At 42.5% G+C, this 16474-nt stretch overlaps 1 long non-coding RNA gene across 1 annotated transcript in view; it reads right to left on the bottom strand.

Annotated features, from left to right (window-relative positions):
- LOC117354078 overlaps window positions 1-15021 on the bottom strand; it is a 98938-nt gene extending 83917 nt beyond the window's left edge. The window contains exon 1 of the long non-coding RNA XR_004538108.1: window positions 14917-15021. This is a non-coding gene — a long non-coding RNA (uncharacterized LOC117354078). The remainder of the gene's footprint in view (window positions 1-14916) is intronic.
- Between the last annotated feature and the right edge of the window lie 1453 nt (window positions 15022-16474).

Raw genomic sequence — 16474 nt, 5'->3', positions numbered from 1 at the left:
GAAATCAAGATGTCATACTCCCCATAGATGAATGTCCTAAGATTTCCTGAGGCACAATTACAAGTACTGTAGCCAAAAGAACCATTTTTTTTTTACACCAAATTTTAACAATCATATACAGCACAAACAATCCTTTTCAAGCCCACAATAATGGAGAGGCATACAACTATCTAACTAACAAAAATAAAGAAACTTAAGAATTGGTTTGATTCCTAAAGAATCTTGACCATTCCATACTATTTTTTTTCAATGACTCATTACTGAGAATATAGGTGGATGTAAGATTCCCATTTTTTAAGAAAAGCATTGAGAGCATTGGAATAAGATATCAAATTAAGCAAGAGAGTAATACATACTGAATTGTATTCTTCATCCCTGTTAGATTATTGTCATGAGAAAATAATATCATGTGGACTAGGATCAATAAAGACCCAAAAAGTATAATAATGATGATGATTTTATGAAGTTATGGGAAGCAATATTCAATACGTGTTCCCTCGATTTAATGATCCCAATTATTCAGTCAATAAAAAAGACAGAACATTTAAAAAAAATCTGGATAAGGAATTGGTATATTTAAAGCATCTTGACACCTGTTTTAATGATTTGTTTGACAATTTCAATTTACAACTGGAAAGGTTCAAAAAGTAGGAATGTCGTTTTAATAAATTGTTTGGCATCTAATGGTCTACTTACATTTGCTGCCCTATTAGCTACACGCTGTGATATAAAATTATAAGTCAGCAACAAAAGAAGATCCACAGGAAACCAAGGTAAAACAAAAAAAACTCAAGAAATCTGTGGATACGTAATACTTGATGCCAAACTTTATTGTAGTACTTCTTCATAAATATTCCAAATGGTGCAGGTAGTAATAACACACAACAATGAATAATGGTGTGGACCCAACACAGTCCGTGAATGCTTTCTTCAAGGGGTCCTAAGAGAATGTGTGTGTATATATGGATTAAGTGAAAATATAAATAGGTGGTTTAAGTAAAAAAGCAGAATGTGAACAAAAAAGATGATTGTGAATGAAAGTAAGAGATAATCATGAACAATTTGTATAAAGTGAACTGCAATTATGAGACTTGGGGCTGCGCTAGCGATATTAGGGCACGCACCAGATTAGCGTGCACTATAGCACGCGCTAGCTGAAAATCTACCACCTACTCAAAAGGAGGCGATAGTGGCTAGCGCATGTGGCAATTTAGTGGTCTTTTTTTTACATGGGCCTCGGAAGGTGCTTCTGGACCAAGCACGGAGGAGTCCCGAATGGGGAAAGAGGAAGGGAACTATCTGGCCTATTCCTCCGGCTGCTGGGGGTTTGGCGAACTTTAGTAATGGAGCCCAGTGATGTTCAGCTATAAAATGGGGGGATTAGTACTAGGGGAAAGTAAACTTGAAAAAGACTTGGGTGTGCTGGTGGATACAACAATGAAGTCAACAGCACAATGCGCGGCAGCCTCAAAGAAAGCAATGTTGGGTATTATTAAGAAGGGTATTACAACCAGGATGAAGGAAGTCATCATGCCGTGCGATGGTGCGCCCACATCTGGTGTACTGTGTCCAATATTGGTCACCGTACCTTAAGAAGGATATGGCGATACTTGAGAGGGTTCAGAGAAGAGCAACGAAAATGATAAAAGGTATGGTTAGAAAGGCTGGGGCTTTTCTCCCTGGAAAAGCGGAGACTCAGAGGAGACATGATAGAGACTTTCAAGATCATGAAAGGCATAGAGAAGGTAGAGAGGGACAGATTCTTCAGCCTATTGAGAACCACAAGAACAAGTGGGCACTCAGAGAAATTGAAAGGGGACAGGTTTAGAACCAATGCTAGGAAGTTCTTTTTCACTCAGAGGGTGGTGGGCACTGGAATGCGCTTCCGGAGGTAGTGATAGGACAGAGTACACTACGGGGTTTTAAAGAAGGATTGGATAAATTCCTGAAGGATATGGGGATTGAGGGATATGGATAGAGGTAGAGATAGGATTATGAAAGGATATAGATAAAAGCATAAAGGGGAATAAAGGGTTTTAGACAAGGATCACCTTAAAGTCATGGACCTGATGGGCCACCACGGGAGCGGACTGCTGGGCGCGATGGACCTCTGGTCTGACCCAGCGGAGGCAACTTCTTATGTTCTTATGATAGAATTTATTTGAGCCCGATCCAGGAGCGAAGTCCTGTCCAACCAGGAAGTAGCCCTGCTCTGAGAATGGCTGAGCAGCACACCCTGGAAGTAGGATTGCTTTCTAGCCCCAGAGGAACAGTGGGAGAAGATAGTAAAGAGGAAGAACTTTTCATTGGAGCCCAGACATCATCACTTGAAGCAGGAGAAAGAAAATCTTCTGTGAGTAATAACATCCAATTTGGACAACTGACTAAGCTAACAGCAGTTAATTTAGAGGAACTATGGGGGGGCTATAGAAATCATGGACTCTAACCTCCAGAAGGCTATGACTAAGGTACAGGCGGACTGTCTCTCTGTTAACTCAAAGGTTAGAATTCATGAGGAAAAGTTAAGAGAACAAGCAGATGAAATTAAAAAGCATGGGGAACAGATTACTTAGTTAAAGAATGTAGAGATGGATATAATTAAAGATCCTTTATTAAAAAAAAACCTAGAATACATGGAAAACAAACAAAGAAGAAATAATTTAAGACTTTAAAATTTTCCTAAATCCCCAGTGATATCTCCACTTGAAATGGTACGCAGATATTTGAAAGAAATTTTAAAGATTCCACAAGATAATTTGCCACCAATTACTGTGGCTCAATATATATCTACTGGGAAAAAAACAGAAGAGTTCTACTCCTGTTGTAAGTGGAGATATGGAGAAGGGAGGAATGAATTTAACAGAATTTTTGGAGATTTCCCTGGAAGTAGTTACAGAAAGGATAACTGTCTTAGTAACGTTTGCCTTGGAGTATAACTGAGATTTTGGGCTCCTTTTACAAAGGTGCGGTAACGTTTTTAGCGCACACGACGGATTAGTGCGCGCTAGCCGAAAAACTACCACCTGCTCAAGAGGAGGCGATAGCGGCTAGCGCGCAGGGCATTTTAGGGCGTGAAGTTCCGCGCATTAAGACCCCTAATGCACCTTTGTAAAAGGAGCTCTTTATATTTAAGCTTTACTTCAGACATATGAATGATAAATTCTTTGGTTCGACAATTCCCATTTTTCCTGATATTGCTCAAGTGACACAGAAGAGGGGGCAAGAATTTCTTCTTTATAAACCCAGAGCTTTGGCTCTTGGTGCATCTTTCACTTTGAAATTTCCATCAAAATGCTGTGTCTCACTACAAGGGAAACATTTGTTGTTTTTTGAACCGAAGAAATTGTTGGAATTTATATCAGCCAAGGAAGGGGAGGGGGGAGTGGTGATTGGTCCAATAGCTCTACCAGTAATTTAAATCCAGGCTACTGGGGTTCATCTATGTCTCCTTATCTGTTCTTGTATTTAATAAGTATATTTTCCTTTATAATATACTAAGGGCTCCTTTTATAAAGGTGCGCTAGTGTTTTTAGCGCTCTCTACCCGAAAAACTACTGCCTGCTGAAGAGGAGGCGGTAGCGGCTAGCGCTCCCAATTCTGTGCGTTAAGGCCCTAACACACCTTTGTAAAAGGAGCCCTAAGACTTGGATTCAAAATTTTTTATATGTAGTGGACTAATAATATATATTATTTCCTTTCCTCACATTATTATATTGAGTGATGTCAAGTATATTCATTTGCTTTCATTTATGGTGTTAATCTGTATTCAAGTATTTAAATGCTTATTTGATAATTTGAAAAATTTGAATAAAGAAATAATAAATAAAATATACTCAAAAGCATACAATAGTGTGTGATTACTGAAAAAGAGATCAATAAAATGAGATCAATAAAATTCAAAATTAAATAATGGCTGAAAACCAAAATCTAAACACAAAGGGCCGGATTCTGTATAGGACGCCCAGTCTCAGAAGCTGCCTAAGTGGCTTATGAGAATTATACACGGGAAACTATATAGAATCGCTTCTGTTCTCACTTGCCTATGCCTATGCCCGCCTAACACCAACGATTCTCTAATCAGCGTCCATGTCACAGGTGCCGGTTAGAGAACTGGGCTGCCGCTGAGCTTATCGTGGCAAGGGATCTCTCTGCTGAGATAAGTTATCCCCCCTTCCCCCCCACGAAGACTACTGGCAGCAGGGATGCCCAGACCAGATAAGATTAGTGGCTAAAGGGAGATCCCTTGCCACGATAAGGTCAGCGCCGCATCGGCTTACAATGTAGGCTAACATTTTACTGGCCTACATTGTATGCATCTACCGCGGGCCTACAGAGACACGTACAGCCGCCTAGGTCTACTTAAGGCAACTTCTAGGCCAAGCCACACCCAGCCTTAGGTAAACTTTGGCGGGCTTGCATGCCTCCCTAGGATCCCAGAGGTACCTCCAATGTAGGCGGCCTGCCTCGGGAGGTTTTTTTTAGAAAGCATATGTCCCGATTGGCTGGACCTTATTGTCTATATACCCTAAAATTTCATAATCCTAGGTCAGGTGTAGGAAAGTTTGAAAAAAAAAAAAATATATATATATACTAGATTCTTCTAACCTTTTGCTTTAGTTGGTAGCAGAATAAGACAAATGTAATTGCCAGTCATCCTACACTAGGGATCTGGTGACAGTCTAATTTTAACGGCAGTCTAATTTATTGGATGGAAGGTCAATTGAACTGGAATGCAGGTCACAGTTGAACTTTCTATAAATACAGTATCTGTTCTGAAAGAAGGAAACTATACAGTACATAACACACTGCAGCCTATAAAATCAACCTGGAGACTTCAGCTCCTTTATTAAGTACAGTGGTGCCTCGCATAAAGAACGCCTCGCACAGCGAACGCTGCACACAACGAACTTCATTTCATGATTCATACAACGAACTTCGTTTCACACAACGAAGTCGCCCAAGCTTCCACGATCGCTGCCGATGCATTGCATCCTTCCGCGCAGGCACTGCAGGCAGTCGTTAGTCACTGCGCTTAACGTGTTTCACATAACGAACTTTTCGCATAACAAACTTGCTCCTGGAACGAATTAAGTTCGTTGTGTGAGGCACCACTGTACAGAGTATTGTCTTGCTACAACATTCACAGCTAGTATCAGACACCATTGTGAACCAAATTTAAAATACTAATAAAGGTAAATGCTTGTTTTATAGTTTTGCACTATTGTGAGCACAAACACCACGGAATCAGGTTTCATAAAGGTTCAGAACTGCTCAATAAACTTTCTTGTCAATACAGAAGTACAGCCATTTGATTCTGAAGCTGCCTACAATTTGGTGCTGACACATATTTTCCCATAGACAGCAGGATTAATAAGTGTAGAGTTGCCAGATTGTTTTAGGACAAAGAGGACACGTGGCCCCGCCCTGTCCCGCCCCATTATACCCCCCCGGCCTTGCCCCGTTCCACCCATAGCCCTGCCCTATTCCACCCCCCAACCCTGGTCCCACACAAACCCTGTCTCTTCGGGGCTGCGTCTGGAGGGCATCTGCGCACGCACGGACGTGGCACAATGATATCACACGCATGTGCACATGCATGTGACATCATCATATCACATTCGCACATGCACAGATGCTTCGGGGCCACGTCTGGAGGGCATCTGCGCACGCGCGGATCTGGCACAATTATATCACGCACATGCATGTGACATCATCATATCACATCCGCACAGATGCTTTCCAAACGTAGTCCCGAGCTCAGTGGTTTTCAAAACCTGAACAACGTGCCAGGTATTGAAAACTCATTCACATCCTCTAAAAAGATGATATGCCCGGGTAAATCCAGACATCCGGTAACCCTACATAAGTGAGGTGATGTTATATGATGGTACTGGGATGGAAGTGCTGTCCGAAAGCTCGGAATTTAGTGTATATGTTTGAGCATGTATGGCCTTTTCTGTATGTAACAGTCTCCTCTGGTTCTCATTTGGCTTCAAAGCTCAGTTTAAGCAACTCTCGGAGAGGGGGAGGGGTTGTGTGCCTCATCCTTTCTACTGTCTCCAGAAAATACTTGTTGCAGGTGGCAAAATAGCTTTTTCTGTTGACAAGCGGGATCAAGTCAGGCAAGCTTAGGGCTGCTCAAATCTTTTGAGCAAGTCTACACAGTTGATAACACAGTTGATAACACCCCCCAGAACTGACTAGACCCACCTGTCTACCATCCCAATAGCCCTTATGGCTGCAGGTGCCATTTATATGGCAGTACAAAAGGGTTTAGGTTTTTTTGGGGGGGTGCACATGTTTCACCATGAATGCAGTGATTAGAGTGGCTTATGGGCCTGGTTCCTCCTCTCCATGTTTCACTAACCCACCCCCAAGACCACTTAAGCCACCTCTGTGCAGCTCTACTAGGCTTTCCTATGCCAGGCTGCCAGGTGCTGATGTTCTGGAGGCAGATATGTAAAGTTGTTATTATGATTTTTAGGGGGGGGGCAGTGATCACTGAGGCAGTGTGTGGGGGTCTGTACTTTGTGTCTGAAGTGCTTATCTGATCACTTCTGTGGACTTAGACCTGGTTTTAGATAGCGTAACTCACAACATCCACATTCCATCTAGGCCAGTGGTCTCTCTCAAACTCAAACCCTTTGCGGGGCCACATTTTGGATTTGTAAGTATTTGGAGGGCCGCAGAAAAAAATAGTTAATGTCTTATTAAAGAAATGACAATTTTTCATGAGGTTAAACTCTTTATAGTTTATAAAACTTTCCTTTAACAGTTTTACCTTATGCAAAATTGTCATTTCTTTAATAAAACATTAACTATTTTTTCTGCGGCCCTCCAAGTACTTTATTTTTTCTGCAGCACTCACATTTAAAGTTTAATATCTTTTCTTTCTCAAAACTGGCACATTTCAATCACTAAATTGAAAATAAAATCATTTTCCTACCTTTGTTTGGTAATTTCATCAGTCTCTGGTTGCACTTTATTCTTCTGACTGTGCATCCAATATTTCTTCCCTTCTTTCAGCCTCCTGTATGCTTCCTCTCCTCCAGACCTCATTCCCTCCCCCAACTTTTTCTTTCTTTCTCTATGTCTATCTTTCTCTGATTCCGTGTCCCATTTTTTGCTTTGTTTCTGGCTCCCTGTCCCCCCCTTCTTTCTTTCTTCCTTCCTTCCTGCCCTCCCCCATGCCACCGCTGCCGGGGAATAGGCTGCTACTGCTGCCGCCATCGGGAACAGGCCGAGATCTCCACGCTTCTCTTCTCCATGGGGCCAACCAACTCTCACCACCCGACGTCAATTCTAACGTTGGAAAGGACGTTCCGGGCAGCCAGGCAGCGATTGGCTAGCCAGAACGTCCTCTCGACGTCAGAATTGAGGTCAGGCGGCGAGAGAAGCAGGGAGATCAAAGAACATGGTGCCGGCCTGTTCCCCGATGGCAGCGGTGAGAAGGGAAGGGAAGCAGGTTGGGCACCACTGCTCTAGACGAGCCGCACTCTAGGGAGAACAGTGGAGGGTTGCCAGCTGTGCGGATCTCCCCCCCCCCCTTGGTACGCCAATGGAGCAGCAGCGTGTATGGCCGGCTCGTTCCGTTCAAAGCTGCGGGTGGCGGCTCCTTGCGAGATCTGCGCCTGCATCTGAAGCCTCTCTGATGTTGTGATATCAGAGAGGCTTCCGATGCAGGAGTGGATAGCGCGAGGAGCTGCCAACCCGTGGCTTTGAACGGAACGAACCGGCCAGACTTGCTGATGCTCCAAAAGGAAGAGAATGATCCAGTCCACACCGCGGGCCGTAAATAAAACTTGGAGAGCCACATGCGGCCTGTGGGCCGCGTGTTTGAGACCGCTGATCTAGGTAGTGTTGTAAAACTTTCGGTTATACATGCAGTACGACTAAAGGCTTCTTTTACAAAGGTGCGCTAGTGTTTTTAGCACACCACTGGATTAGCGCGCGCTATAGTGCGTGCTACCTGAAAAACTACCACCTGTTCAAGAGGAGGCGGTAGTGGCTAGTGTGTGCTACACAGCGTGTTAAAGCCCTAACACACCTTTGTAAAAGGAACCCTAAGTCTAGGATGGCACACGTCCTGCCCAGTTCCCGCCCTTGACACTCCTTTTGAAATGCCCATTTTAGCTATGGCCGTACTGCAGCACGGTGAAGACCTAAGTCATTTTTAGATTCATCTAAAACCCGATTCGATTATCGGCACTTGGATGACTTGTGTTACTGATCATCCATGTGCCGATTTAGGCCGATTTTTAGATGTATTTCTGTTTCGATTATAAGCCCCATAACTTTCAAAGTCTGGAGACTAAATCCTTTATATATTGGGCCCTGTATTTCCTTCAAGTCTGCTGCTTTCAGTTACTAAAAAGAATACACTGCTTTTTACTAAAAATAATACACTGCTTGCTTTTCAAATAGTTTATGTTGCATTGCTGTAACCACCAAATTCTGAATATGGAAAGTTTCAATAAAAACCAGTTACTAATATTTTTAAATTTATGCATACTTATTTCATATTACCGAGAAATGCCCTAAAGGGATGGGATTTGATATACAGCTTTTTTCTGTGTGGGAAAAAGTAGGGCACCGAGTACGGAGAATTTTAAGATATAAATTATATGATTTATTATTCCTTAGCCTCATCAACGTGCTATGCATTATACTTTTTATTGTTACAAGTTACTAAAACAATGTTTTTATTCAGTGCAAATTAATATGTTTATTATTATAATTATGGCATCTATGAGTTACTGTTCTCTGTAAAGGACTTTGCCAATTCCCTTGTGTGTATACATGGATGGGTAAAATTATAAAATGGATGGGTTAATATATCCTGTTCAGCAGATTTCTGAGAAATATTTTCCTTGGAAATTTTCACTCAGAGGAAGTTTTAAATAATAAAGTAATTCATAAGGTCTGGGTTCTAAAAAGAAACTTGGGCTATAGTACATCTTTTGGTCTAGTTTCAAATTATGTAGACTTTATGCCTGCTGAGTAAGAATCTGACCTTAAGGGGCCATTTGCTAACAGTTAAAGAGTGCTAACACTGTTAAAAAGCATTTCATTTCTATATAATTGGTCCTTTGGCAAATAATGTGCATTAATCAAGTTGGTGCTCTGGGGCTATCCATTCCTATTGATATCCTGCCCCAATAAATTTTGAATCATTAATCCAGTTTCCTTCAGGTTCCTACCACAAATAGTAGAGTCCTTGTCCCCAGTTTTCATAGTTTTAATGGGTAGAAATATACCTCTCCCCCTTTTACAAAAGTGTGGAAGAGGCTGTTAGCGCTGAGATGAATAATTATACCATGATGTGAATAATTATGCCATGTTTTTATTCACATTCACTTTCAAAAAATCTCCGAATCAAATATTGATTTTTAACTCGGCCTCAGCTCCACCACTCCACAGCCTATTAGAAACTCACAGCCAATCTCTGTCGTGGTGAGCTTGTGAATCATAGAGCCGCAACATTACACTGGTCCACAGCCCTGACGCAGCCTGAGGGTGAAACGGACAGCTAGGGCGAAGGGACTAGCAGAGACAGCAGGAAAGATTGAGAAAATGTTTGGCTCAGGAGATGGACTTTGTTGATGATTATGTGGAGGAGAAGGGATATTTCTCAACATTTGGTGGCATTGCCCTATAGCTCAACAATATTAGGACTAGATCTTTGCCCTAGCTTCAGAAAGAAATAGAATGGAGTCTGTTGAATATGGGCCCTCCTGGGCTGAAGGCCAAGTAGAGACATTTACTAGAAGACTAGTCTTGGCAACTACTTGGAAACAACCATTGACACCATATAGGGCACGGGTTTTGACCAAATCTAACCTGAATATTCTGTGTGTGTTTTGAGTGTTCTATATATATTCTGCATATGCAGTGTCTAGATGGAGTTTTGGGACAATATGGTGGGATGGGGTAGTTGTAAGAAATTTACACTATGGTGCAATTTGCCTACAACTACCCCATGGGGATATGGGATGGGGCATAGTATGGGGCAATTTGCACTATGGTGTTGCAATTAAGGAGTTTGTTTATGTGAGTCAGAACAGTCTATATGGTGGCAGTTGCATGTTCTTGGGAGTGGGGTCAGTTGCATGGGACATTTTATGGGAGATAAGCCAATTGCAGGGAAGTCTGGTCATTGGAGTGATTTTGGGGGGTAGGGAAATTTCTGAGATGGTGGGGGAAGTTGCAGGGGGTAGTTTTGGAGTGGTGAACCAGTTGTAGAGAGTAATTTAGAGGTAAGCATTTTCTAGGATGGTAGGGCAGTTGCTGCAGCCATCCAAATAGGCTGCCTGATAAAGGTGGAGAGAGGTAGACAGGGAGAGAAAGACCTGAGAACATCACAAGCTGATAAATCAGCCCTAAAAATGAGAATGGATGGCGTTAGGAATATTAGTGGCGAGAGTGGAGTCTTTATGGGATATACCATTATACAGTTTATGTTCAGAAACATACATTTTCTTTCATTTCCCCTGCAGAATAAAATAAATTGTAGGACTGAGCTCAAATTCACCTGGAAGAGGCAACCATAGTGGAAAAATAAGCACAGAAAGAAAGCACAGTGGAAAATTACTGGTACAACTGGAAAGAATACTTTGCATGATGTTTTGGTTGGTATTTGTTTAGCAAGGTCAGCACATTCTTTGGGATAGGCAACTCCCTTCTTGTTTATTGTATTGTGCCTCCGTGACTAATGTCTGTCATTTATAATATCTCTTCTGCCTAATCTAAATCAGTTTGATAGCAAGATAAATTTAGGGCCTCTTCTATTAAATTGCGCTAGCAGTTCGTAGCACGATGAGCCGCGCTGAATGGCCCGCGCTGCTCCCAACGGCTCATAGAGTTCCTATGAGCGTCAGGAGCAGCGCAGGCCATTCAGCATGGCCCTCTACGCTACAAACTGCTAGCGCAGTTTAATAGAAGAGGGGGTTAGTTTCTAGAAGACAAATGAGGAATAAATCTAAATGGTAATGGCCAGGTTTGCCATGCATATCAAATTTCAGTACCAATTCAGTGACTTAGTGATAATAGTACATACTGTACACTCAGAAACAAAGTCCAGAAAAAAAACCTCCACAAAGAAAAAATCTGGGAAAAAACTAGGGCTGAACAAGGGACTTCCAACATGTCAGGAGAATGCACAGGGTGAAAATATAGTTTATTGTGTAAATCCTCAAGAACAAGTACAGGGGGACCTGACACGGCACCATGTTTTGGCACAAATGCACCTGCCTCAGGGATCAAACCACTCTGTATCAACATAAGAACATATGCTATGACTCTGCTGGGTCAGACCTGAGGTCCATCGTGCCCAGCAGTCCGCTCATGCGGCGGCCCAACAGGTCCAGGACCAGTGCAGTAATCCTCTATCTATAACCCCTCTATCCCCTTTTCCAGCAGAAAATTGTCCAATCCTTTCTTGAACCATACTCTGCCCTATTACGCTCTCTGGAAGCGCATTCCAGGTGTCCACCACACGTTGGGTAAAGAAGAACTTCCTAGCATTCATTTTGAATCTGTCCCCTTTCAACTTTTCTGAATGCCCTCTTGTACTTTTATTATTCGAAAGTTTGAAGAATCTGTCCCTCTCTACTCTCTCTATGCCCTTCATGATCTTGTAAGTCTCTATCATATCCCCTCTAAGTCTCCTCTTCTCCAGGGAAAAGAGACCCAGTTTCTCCAATCTCTCAGCGTATGAAAGGTTTTCCATCCCCTTTATCAGACGCGTTGCTCTCCTCTGAACCCTCTCGAGTAACGCCATGTCCTTCTTAAGGTACGGCAACCAATATTGGACGCAGTACTCCAGGTGCAGATGCACCATTGCCCGATACAATGGCAGGATAACTTCTTTCGTTCTGGTTGTAATACCCTTCTTGATTATGCCTAGCATTCTGTTTGCCTTCTTAGCGGCCCCTGCGCACTGTGCCGTCGGCTTCATTGTCATGTCCACCATTACCCCCAAGTCCTTTTCTTGGATACTCTCATTTAATAACATCCCTCCCATCGTATGGTTGTATCTCGTGGTTCTGTTTCCCACATGTAATACTTTACATTTCTCAACGTTGAACTTCATCTGCCATCTCGTTGCCCATTCCCCTAGTTTGTTCAAGTCCCTTTGCAATTCTTTGCAGTCCTCTTTAGTCCGAGTTCCACTAAATAGTTTGGTGTTGTCTGCAAATTTTATTATCTTGCACTTCATCCCTGTTTCTAGATCATTTATGAATATATTAAATAGCAGCGGCCCGAGCACCGAGCCCTGCGGGACCCCACTCGTGACCCTCCTCCAGTCCAAGTAGTGGCCCTTCACTCCTACCCTCTATTTCCTACCTGCCAACTAGTTTCTGATACATCTATGTACGTCTCCTTCCACCCCATGGCTCTTCAGTTTCCGGAGTAGGCATTCATGGGGCACCTTGTCAAAGGCTTTTTGGAAATCTAGATATATGATGTCTATGGGGGTCTCATTTATCCATCCATTTCTTAATTTCTTTGAAGAAGTGCAATAAGTTCTTTAGGCATGATCTCCCCTTGCAGAAACCATGTTGGCTGGTTATCAGAAGTTCGTTTCTTTCAAAATGTTCATCAATGTTTTCTTTTATCAGTACTTCCGCCATTTTCCCCGGAACCGAGGTCAGACTCACCGGTCTGTAGTTTCCCGGGTCACCTCTTGATCCCTTTTTAAAGATGGGCGTAACGTTGGCTATCTTCCAGTCCTCCAGGATCATGCCTGTTTTCAGGGATAGATTGCAAATTTGCTGCAGTAGTTCCGCTATCTCCTCCTTTAATTCCTTTAGAACCCTTGGATGGATTCTGTCCGGACCTGAGGATTTGTCAGTTTTTAGTTTTTCTATCTGCCTGTGTACATCTTCAAGGCTCACTTCCATGGATGTTAATTTTTTTGCTTGATTTCCATTGAAGAATTGCTCAGGTTCCGGTACGTTGGATGTGTCTTCGTTTGTGAATACAGACGAAAAGAACATGTTAAGTCTTTCTGCCACTTCTTTCTCCTCCTTTACCACTCCCTTCCTGTCTCCGTCGTCCAGCGGTCCCACCTCCTCCCTAGTCGGTTGCTTCTCTTTAACATATCTAAAGAACGGTTTGAAATTTCATGCTTCCCTGGCTAGCCTCTCTTCATACTCTCTTTTGGCTTTTCGAACCACTCGGTGACATTCTTTTTGATACTTCCTGTGCTCTTTCCAGTTCCCCTCAGTTTTGTCCTTTTTCCATTTCCTGAATGAGATTTTCTTATTGCCTATCGCTTCCTTCACTATTTTAGTTATCCACACCTGGTCTTTTGTTTGACTCTTTTTGCACCCCTTTATGAATCTGGGGATATACAGATTTTGCGCCTCGCTCACCGTGTTCTTGAGAAAAGAATAGGCATGTTCTACCATTTGTCATTTTTTGGAAGTGTTCCTAAGTTTCTTCCTTACCATTTCCCTCATTGCTTCATAGTTTTCTTTCCTGAAGTTGAAAGTTGTCGCTATGGTTCTCTTTCCTTTCGGTATTCCTCCTCAACCTTGATCGCTGTTTCCCAATAGTCCCACTACCTCTACTTCCTTTGCAGGTCCCCTTAACCCATTTAGGATTAGACCCAGAGTGGCATTTCCTCTCGGTTCTCTAACAAGCTGCTCCATGAAACAATCTTGTATAGCCTCCAGGAATTCTGTCTCCCTAGCACATTTTGAGCTTCCAAGACTCCAGTCTATCCCGGGGTAGTTGAAGTCTCCCATAATAACCGTGTTACTGCTTTTGCATTCTCGCTTCATCTCGGTTTCCATTTCTTCATCGATATCTCCGGTTCGCCCGGGTGGACGATAGTATAGGCCCATCTTTATTTCAGGCCCTTTCCTTCCCGATATTTTAACCCATAGTGATTCCAGCTTGTTGGAACCCTTCTTCCTCATACCATCTCCTCATCCACGCATTTATTGATTGTAGTTCCTCCTGCCTTTTCACATCTGCCCTCGGTACTGGTAGGATCTCTGAGAACGCTATCTTCAAGATTCATGGAGAAAAAAAAAATGCAACATTTATATAACATTTGAGCCGAGACTCTCCAAAGTAACAGCTGTGAAAGTTACTGTTGGGAAAACCTTATTTCACTAGTAGTATATTGTTACAGGCCACTGAAACAACTCTGGGAAAAACAGCAGTAAGGGTCCAAAAATGTATTACAAATATATACCGTATATATATATATATATATATATATATATATATATATATATATATTTGTCTCACTTTATCCCAGCCAGTAATTGTTAGTGACTTTACCCTTGTCAGAATAACTGTTCAGAAGCCTTCTATCCAAAATAGATTTAACTATAGTCCAAAAAAGATTCTAAGAATAGGGATTGTAACCCAGATTTGTGCTTTATAAGTTCCTGGTCAGAACACTGCACTGTATTTATACAGAAGGTTCTTTCACCCACGTACAAAAACAGAGCTAGGCATTTTACACGGCAGCCCCTAATCCACAAACAAATTGATAGCAGAGCAGTCAAATCCCAAAGTGTCTTCAAAGCCAGTCCTTTCCTTGCAGTGCTTGTTTAGAAACACAAGAAAATTATAAACAGTCCTGTTCTTTAAGTCATTGGCTTTCTGGGCTACTCCTGTTCTTTTCCAGCCTTTAGCTAACTTTAGAGAAATGGAATCAGTTTTATTTTATAAATCGTTTGCTCACATAATTGCTACCTTTGCTTTCTACCCTCTCAGCTAAGTTCAAACTGAAAAAGAGAAAGGAAGAGTACCCCCCATCAATTTTTCTGGTTGTTAACCCTCCCATGCTCTCCCTGGTAGCTATAAGCTGCTTAGTCTGGTAACTCTTCCTCAAATCAAAGGTTAACCAAATTGCTAAGTCTTTTCCTAGGTCTTCTCCAAGGTGCTGTGTCTCACCTTGTTCAGGCAGTCTCTATTTGTTTAACAGGTGTTTCCTTTCTTTCTTGTGCCTTGTCCTCTTCTGCCAGTAGCCATTCCACCTCCTCCTCTTTCTCTCATAACTGCCTAATTAGAGATCCCAGCTCACTATCAGGTAGAACATTAAAGAGTGGCTCAGAAGTCCTGGAATGGACTGTGGAAGGTGGAAGTTGCCTCTGTTGTGGGAAGTAACAGTCTCCTGCTAGCTATTTCCTACTTCTAGCCCAGCTCTTAGGCAGTTTCTTCTGTGGAGAGGAGTAGTTTGGCATAGGGCTCAAGTCACAGAACTCTGGCTGCCCCCAACCCTTCTGTTCAGCACTGGGTAGGAGAAAATCAGGGACCTAGGTCTAGGGTTACCACATGACTCCAGAAAAAGGAGGGTGGATTGAGACATCTAGGTTTTACTTCCTTTTTTTATTATTATTACATTTTGAGTTTAAAATATCACCAATCTTTAGAGATATACAGAAACATGGAAATAATAACGATCCCAAAATAAATAAAAGAAAATAAAAAACTGGAAAAATAATATTATTAAATTGTCCACAATGAAGTAATAGATTAAAGAGTTATCTCATTAACAAAGGAAATATTTTTAAACTTAGAGGCTATTCAGAATCACCCTCCCCCACACAGCCATCCCTTACAGCGATGATAAGGTTCTTATACAATTACATTAACATTATTTCTAGCCTTTAGAAAATCATCCAATTTTGAAAACAATTACTGTATTTTTCACTCCATAAGACACACTTTTTTTCCACCCAAAAGTGGGTGGAAATCTTGGTGTGTCTTATGGAGTGAAAGTACAATTTTGTACAACCCCCCCTGCCGCTGCACCATTTTAAATACCTACCCGCCCGCCATAGCTGCACCATTTTAAAACATTCTGCCGCCATACCTTTTAAAACACCTACCCACCCAACCACCTACCCGCCTGCCGTCATCGCTGCCGCCACCGTAGCTGCACCTTTTAAAACAGCTACCTTGGTCTGGCATACGACCACATAACACGGTTGTGTGTATTTGACTGCTTTTCCAATAAAAATTATATTAAAAAAAAACAAAAAACAGCTACCTGCCCTCTGCTGCCTCCTCCTCCTCCGTTGTTGTCATCACAGTCCCTGGTGATCCAGCGTGTATTCCTCCCTCACTAGGGGCACACAAGTCAGGAGCGCGGACATGAGCAGCAAGCTTTCCGTGCTCCCGCTTGCACCCATGCTGTTTTCTAAATGGCTTTGTCAGTTCTCGCAGGACTCGTGAGAACTGACAAAGCCATTTAGAAGACAACGTGGGCCTAAGCGGGAGCACGGAAAGCTTGCTGCTGATGTCCGCGCTCCTGACTTGTGCGCCGCTAGCGAGGGAGGGATACACACTGGACCACCAGGTACGGGGGGATGATTTAAAAACACTGGGGGGGGGGAGATCTAAAAATACTGAGGGGGTATCTAAAAGTACTGGGGGGATGATTTAAAAGTACTGGGGGGGATGATTGATCTAAAAATACTGGGGGGATTATCTAAAAGCACTGGAGGGG

Source organism: Geotrypetes seraphini, chromosome 2, assembly GCF_902459505.1.
Source record: "Geotrypetes seraphini chromosome 2, aGeoSer1.1, whole genome shotgun sequence".
NCBI lineage: Eukaryota > Metazoa > Chordata > Amphibia > Gymnophiona > Dermophiidae > Geotrypetes > Geotrypetes seraphini.
This window is presented reverse-complemented; position numbering and strand designations above follow the sequence as displayed.